General features: G+C 45.5%; 1 pseudogene; it reads right to left on the reverse strand.

The window, feature by feature from the left end:
- Positions 1-778: 778 nt before the first annotated feature.
- Positions 779-1,806, reverse strand: LOC120639872 (annotated as a pseudogene).
- Between the last annotated feature and the right edge of the window lie 5,005 nt (positions 1,807-6,811).

A 6,811-nucleotide genomic window follows, 5' to 3' on the forward strand; every position in this document is an offset into this window, starting at 1 on the left:
TTGTATTGCCCAATCTTGCCGGACCACCTTCACGCCGATCTGCTGTTCCTGCCTGTTCCCGTGATCGCCTTGGCAAGCCAGCGAAGTTGATCCCACCTGCCGGTGCAGAGAGCGGAGTACTGGAGCCAACTCCGTCGGGTGTTGCACAAGAGGGTATATTTTTTTTTAGATAAAGGAAATTTTCGGCCTTGAACATTCACAAGTGAATGTCTACAACCAATTTTTATAAGAGTTATTAAACTTTTAACCTCAAACGAGGTACTAAAGATACAAGAAAGAAAACTCTAAAACAAAGAAAGAAATCAAGAAGACTAAGCTTCAATCCTTCTTTTCGCCCATGTTTCATCCTTGCAAAACCTTCGAAGATGATGCTAATTAAGCTTCGAGATTCTTCTGTATCCTTCTTCAACCTTGCTTCATCCATGAACAGCAACAACTCCTCGCATCACTCGTTTACTTAGAAACTCTTGATGCTAAAGTCATCCTGCCAGATTATGGTAATGCCTTGCTGCTCTGCCTATCACTTGACATAGGGGCACCTCAACCATGGCCAAGCATGAAAGCCTGGATCCCAGAGCAACGCCTCCAACAAGGATGTGACATTGAGTCATCACCGCTGCTCATCCGGCTGGTCGGATTAGGTTTTCGCCTAGGAACTCCAAGAGAGGTGGTGCAGAAGTCGCTTTGACAATGCCTTCGCATAGGAAATCCGCAGTTGTTGTCAATGCCTAGGTTCAAGAACCAAGACCATCTTTCGCCGGCACAAGAGGGCATATGTTCAGTTTGACTCTACCGCCCTCAATAGCGACCCTGTCTCAAAGAGTAAGGCCCCGTCCAGTAAGGTATACGAAATGGCAACATCAACTGGACTATGATCATCTTTACTACTAAACTAGAAGAGCAGGATTGAGGCTGCGGCAGTGAGGGAGGAGGCGACATGGATGCCAGAGCCGGACCAAGTGTGGATCACATCTGCCTTGGTGTATAGGAGGTTGTACATGAGAGAGAGCTCCATCTCCATCAATGTCCACATGCCCTCGTGGTCTTCCTCTGCTTCTTTCTTAATATCCAAATCCACCACCACGTTCTGGTTCCGTAGATCCTTTTTCTCCTCCCAAGAGCTCTGGTTCTCTGCTGGATCCTTGTCAATGCTGACCACCCAAGAGTCCACAATTGCACGCTTGCATACATGGAACATTGAGTGCGCACGGCGGACATAGGATTCATCGCCTTCAACGGCGTTCACCATCAATCCATAATTCGGAGGATGGAAATGATGGAACGGGCCGACGTGTTCCTTCTTGAGAGAGCTCCGGATGCTATTCAAGTTGCTGCGCTTGAGCGCCCATGTCCTCTTGGCATACTTGACAACACCGACACTGAACATTAGGATGGCAACCAGGAAGATGAAAGAGTCGCCGCCAGCGACATATTTATAGAGGACATACGCTGCACTTAGGACCTACATGATGAGGTTCTGCAGATGACGTAGCCAGAGCTTGCTGTCCTCAAGCACGTAAGCGGTGATGTTGTCCGGGCCCCGAGGTGGAGCAGGAGGAATGGTGCCCAAAACGCCACCAGCTGGTGCTTGACCGGAACATTGCTGAGGGATAGGTGTCCAACGGCGTATATGGAGGTGGAGTCAGCCAGCTGGTACGCCAGCCATAGGATGAACTTCGGCATAGGGGAGGCTTCACGGCGGCGAATCCCGGTAAGGAGCAGGAGGACGACCTGCAGCGTGAGACTCAGCAATACAAGGATCTGGGTCGCCCACTCATTCCAAAGGCCCAGTGGCCCTCTGGCCATGGTGTCCACCTGCTGCTGGCCGGCGATCTGGTCCCAAATAAAACAGTACGTCAAACTACGAGATCCATGCATGCGAGGAAACTGACCATCATAAGTAAGTATGGAAAGCATGTGATTGATCAACTTACATGACGTAGAAGATATGACCAAGTAGCCCTGAATCTGTGGTAAGTATCATCCAACTTCCAATTATGGGGTCAACAGTTCAGTACTTCACTTTAGGTGGCTGTAGCTTGCTAGCAAGCGCTGATATTAGCGGTAAGTGCACTGTGTACTAGTGGACAAGCGTTTGACTCCCTTTGGTGTAGCTCAGTGGATTAGCTTGGCAAACAGTGCATGTGAGTGTACATACGAGTTAACATCTTTCACGTTAGCTCCTTGTTGTCTTACTGTGTAACAAATCATCATTAGGTACGTGCAATAACTTAGTATATGAATTTCGAGTCAGGAGATTAGGTACATCAGTACAGTCTCAAACATGTGCCAACTTGCCAAATCCGTTGTGATGGTTTTGAGTAATGACTTGTTGATCTGATTTAATCTAGTCGCAGTCTGCTGACAAACCCAACCAAGACCAGGAGCGATTGGATCAGATCTCAAGGATATATATCATACCTACGTTCATATGAGTTGGGATTTGTCACCAAGTCTTCATGTTTTATTACCTCCGATGGTATTGTATGTCTTACACTACTACAAAATTCTATTTTGTGAGGCACTTGAAAATCAGCTCGGAGGCGAGCGGGGCTACGGCCCGCCTCGGTTAACCGATGCCGGACCGCCGGACAACCGCCTCGGTTAACAAATCTTAACCGAGACGGTTGCGTTAGGACTACCAACTCAGTTAAACTATTAACCGAGGCGTTCGTTTCTAACGCAATCGTCTCGGTTAAGAGTGATTAACCGAGGCGTTTCCTTTCCAATGCCCGCCTCGGTTAAGTCTGTTATATATAGCAGCCCACCCCTCTTCTTCCTCCCCACGGCTCCTCTATTTTTGGGTGTTTTGAGAGTGTTTTGAGCTCAAAATGCCCAAACTTGAGCATTTTAGAGGGGGGAGGTTTTGCACTTGGATTTGGTGAGGGAGGACACAGCAAAAGGTTGATTTCTTACTCTACACCCTCTCATCTCCTCTCTTCTACTTGTTTTAGATCTGGATCTAGATCTAAACGAAGGAGAGAGAAAATCGGATCCGGATCAATCTAGATTTGCTTACATTTTGACTCTAGTTTCTCGCTATGTGCAAGGTCTGCTTCACGGACAGGACAGAGTGGATGTACAAGATACCGAGGGCTGGCAACAATCTGACTTTCCTGCATCATGTGACAAAATTTATTGCTGTTGCGAAAAAGCATCGTACAAGTCTGGGTCGGGAGCGCACCATTTGTCCGTGCAATAAATGCCAGAACAATCTTGTCCACGAAGATAGCGTGGTGAAATCTCACCTGATCCGCTATGGTTTTGTCGCCAATTACACCGTCTGGAAGTTTCACGGCGAAGCGGATCCGAGATCCACCGGTGCATCAGAATTAATGATATGCATTCTAGACAAAATGTATGTAATAATTAATGTTCCGAGTTATTCAACTAGAGGTTCACGGCTGTCAATTTTGTAATAACTTACTATATATGCAATGGAATCCAAATGTATGCCTTTACATTTCTTGGAAATATGCGCATTTCTTTACTCGAAAACTTTTGGCAAGTATTCAACATGTATTGTAACTTACTATTGCAATGTGCGTTACTCAGAAACGTTTGGCCCGTCATGTGCAATGGAATCAACATATAGGCAAGATGAAGAACTATTTTTGAACACTATATGTTCAGACTAAATTTTGAAAATATTAGAGGCCAAATCAGCAAAAGTCACTGAAACAAAAACTGTAGACAATTTTCAAACTCACAACTTTGCTTTTTGGACATTTTGTAGTCCAGTGGAAACATTTGGAGATAAATGCTACACAAGTTTGAGGTTGAGGAAAAACACTTAACCGAGGCGGGCAGTTTAGAGTAACCGCCTAGGTTAATATTAACCGAGGAGGTTAGTTTACACATGACCGCCTCGTTAATATTAACCGAGGCGGTTACTGTAACCTGCCCGCCTCGGTTAAGTTTTTCATATATAACCCCCACCTCCGTGCCGGCCGGTTTCAAATCGCGCCGTGGCCGTCTTCCACACCTCGAAGGGCTGCCGCCGCCGACTGTGAAAACCTAGCGCCACCGCCATCTCCAACGACGCCAGAGCCGCGCTGCCCGTCGACCTCTGGAGTAGCGCCTCCCCGACGCTCGAAGCCCGCCGCCACCACGCTCGAAGCTCCGCCACCCACCGCACCGGCCTCCTCACCGCGTCGCCGCGCTTAAAGCTCGGCCGTCGCCTCCACCAACCCGACCCGCGTGCCGCATCAGCACCGGCCGGTACGCCTCCCTCCGCCTCCTCCTCCTCCTCCTCCTCCTCTGCCGTAGCCTCCGCCGCCTCCTCCTCTGCCGCCGGCGCTCGATTGGAGCAAAGCTCCATGCGCACCGTGCCTGCCATGGCGAGCCTGTGCGGCCTGTGCAGCCTATGCTGCCGGCCTGTGCGGCCGTCTCCCCCTGCTCCACAGCTCGCGCCCGCCTCTTGCCACGCCGCCGTGTCAGCCATGGTGAGCCTGGGGCTGGCCGGGCCACCCACTGACCTGTGGGACCCGCTGGTCAGCCCCTGTTTAGGGTTTGTTAATTTTTTTAACCAGTGAACCTGTAAATTCATGTAAAAATAGCAGAAAAATTGGATTGATTGTATTTGAAACAAAGGAAACAGGGTTCCATTTCTTGCCTAGATGAAATCAATTTATATCGGGATCAAGGTTTATTTAGATCTTGTTTCTTGCCTAGGTTAAATAAATTTCATACAAAAATGCAGAAAAATACTAAAATGTGTCCTCGATTTGATTATAAGAAAGAATCTCGATTTTTTTGGTAGTACTATCTGAATCATATTCAGTAGCTTTTTAATCAAATGTATTTTTGGTAGTACTCTGCTTCGGATATCGAGCCTAGGATTCACCATCATTGCCCGCCTCCAAAAAGATTCATTGATTTTGTTGATTACTGAATTAATCATCGTTACTGAGTTACAGACATGTCTAGGTTGTAGTCTATGGAAAATAAGTCATTTGCTGACATGATGTGTCCTCGATTTGAGTATAAGAAGGAATCAGCAATGTCCCATTCTTTCTCTCTCTCATTCGGGAGAGACAAATATATAGACATATACACAGAGAGACACATAGAGAGAGTGATAATGACGACATTGCTGATTACTTTTTATAACAAAGTCCAGGGATACGGGAGTAATTATACCTCCAAATAACCTATTGAAGAATTTTGTGTAAAATCTTGTGTAGCGGGGTGTATCCAAATAACCTCCAAATAACAAAGTGCCATGAAGAAGGTCCAGGACAATGGGTGTATCCTTGCCGCGCACCAATTCGGGTAAGTAAAAACAATACTTGCAATAGCTACTAGGTTCGCCGTTTTTCATGTTTAAAGTATTGAGATTTATATTGTTTCAGTTGTGTAGCAGGGGCATCATGAGCCACTGGGTTGTATTTATCATCTATCCTCAAGATGGAAAGGCTGTCATATACGACTCCTTGCGCAATACGAAAAAGGAGGCATATAAGGATTTCGAATACTGTCTGTGATAGTAAGTGATGACACAATTCCTTATGCACTCAAAGTATATATCGAATTTGTTGTTGTCACTAATGGTTCGCATATAGTGCTTATAGGAAATACGTGAAAGACCCCGATTGCCATGATCGGAGGTCTGAGAGCAAGAAGCAGAAGTATAGCACAAAAATGCACCTGAGATGAGATTTTCTGGTATGTATGAAGAAGCTTATGTGCCACTACATTGTGCATGCAATCTATGTGTCCTAATGACTATGTCTTACATGAATGCAGTGCGCGAAGCAACCTGCAAACTCAGTCTTGTATGGATACTATGCTTGTGCATACCTCAGGACTTGCGGAAGTTACCACAGAAGCTGGCGACAGCTCAAGAAATCCATAGGACGGTGGCGCAGGTCAAGGGTGGACAAGACAAGAATCAACCACACAATATTTGATATTTGTAAGTTTTTCACTGACGAATGTTGTCATGTTGGGGGTACCTGCTTCTATGACGAGAGCGAGCTAGCAACGGACGACAAGTTCGTGAAGCTACGCAACTAGAGAACCCAACTCGACATGAAGGACTACAAGTTGCCGAAACTCGATTAGGTGCCCATAGCTTCTGTAATCATTTGAACATGTACGTTGATGTTGAATGGATGTAATATTTGTGAAATACAATATGAAATACTATGCATATCAGATCGACATATAAATGGATGTAATATGTGTGTTCACCCTTTGGTAAGCGTGTATTCTGATTTGGTTTTCAAATTTGATTTCAAATTCAAAATCAAAATCAAATATGCTTTTTTTATTCTCTAAAATCTTAACAGAGGCGGTCATGTTAAAGTCGTCCGCCTCAGTTAAAAGTATTAACCGAGGCGGTCATGTTAAAGGAACCACCTCCGTTAATGTATCGCTTGTTTTAAATAGACTGTCTGACAGCCTCCGTAAACGCCTCCATTAACCATGACAATGGTTCCGAGGCGGTTGGGCTGCCCGCCTCGGAAAAACCATTTTGTCTGCCTCCAAAAAGACTCCAAAAAGAATTCTATAGTAGTTTTAGTTAAAACTAGTCTGAATTAGAACCATAAAATTTTGATCGAAGATAAAGTGTTGCTGAAGATGCTACCAGCGAGAATTTATGAGTTGCATCAATGGTACATGAAGCAATCTGAAGATGGACTTGTAATATTCCCAGCTCGAGTTCACTACTAGAATACCCCCTTGTAGATACAGCCTTTTTGGAGTTTGACATCCTATATTGCATCTCTATGGCTCTGTAGACACTAGAAGCATCTTGGTATGGACTGTGTTAGGTTTTGTAGAGATGTTTTCTTGAATAGTATCT

The sequence above is a fragment of the Panicum virgatum genome, chromosome 7K (assembly GCF_016808335.1).
Source record: "Panicum virgatum strain AP13 chromosome 7K, P.virgatum_v5, whole genome shotgun sequence".
Classification (NCBI taxonomy): domain Eukaryota; kingdom Viridiplantae; phylum Streptophyta; class Magnoliopsida; order Poales; family Poaceae; genus Panicum; species Panicum virgatum.